The sequence below is a fragment of the Propithecus coquereli genome, unplaced genomic scaffold (genome assembly GCF_000956105.1).
Source record: "Propithecus coquereli isolate 6110/MARCELLA unplaced genomic scaffold, Pcoq_1.0 Scaffold232, whole genome shotgun sequence".
Classification (NCBI taxonomy): Eukaryota; Metazoa; Chordata; class Mammalia; order Primates; family Indriidae; genus Propithecus; species Propithecus coquereli.
Window position 1 is genome coordinate 3,865,963 of NW_012147864.1, and position 875 is coordinate 3,866,837.

Consider the following 875-nt stretch of genomic DNA (forward strand, 5'->3'; position numbering starts at 1 on the left):
GTTCCTTAGAACTCCTGTGGTGGCTGAGCCCCTGCGCCTTCTCCTGGAAGCTCCAGGCCTCCCTCCACGTGGTGGTGGCTTTCCTAGCAGGTTCCATGTTTCAGGGCCCTAGTCACAGCCCCAGTCCTCAAGCCAGCAGCCCGTGGGCCCCCAGCCCCCGCCTTGTCCCCAGAGTGGCCCGTCATGCTGCCCTATGCTTCATGCACCCTGGGGCTTCTTTCCCTCCTGGGAACCTTGCTGGCACCTGCCGACTGCTGGCGGTCCAGCCCATGGACCAGACTCTGTCCTTGTCTCCTGGCTCCACCCCAGCCCTGCATCTGGGGGACATCTCATCACTCAGACACCCTCCACAGGCCAGGAGGCACTGGGGCCCATTCTGGGAGGGGGATGTGCAGACCTCAGCGTCCCCATGCACTCAGTGAGTGGGGAACCATTCGGACACACCACAGAGCTGGGACGATGTCCCCCAGGAAGGGACACCTCGCTCTGCTCCCTCCGTGGAAGCCCCTGGTCAGATGCTAGTTGCAATAAGGACAGCCTTGGGGAAGGGGGGCCCCTGGACCCCCTCCCCAAACATACCGACCCCTTTGATCGGAACAAGGGACAATGCCTGGCCAGGTGAGGGCCTAGACCCCGGAATTGGGGTGTGAGGAGCGGACTCGAGTGTCCTCCCCGCAGAGCCACCCTTCCGGCACCCGCCCCCCACACCACACCGAAGCCGTGCGCTCACATGTAGTAAAAAGACTTTATTAAGAAGGCTTTGAAGTCAAAAAATAAAACTCTTGATACAATTTTTTTTTAACCCTTAAATCAGCTCAGCAAATATATAATCAGTAATTTAGCTGTGTAAGATTAAAGGTCCATTACTTTATTTA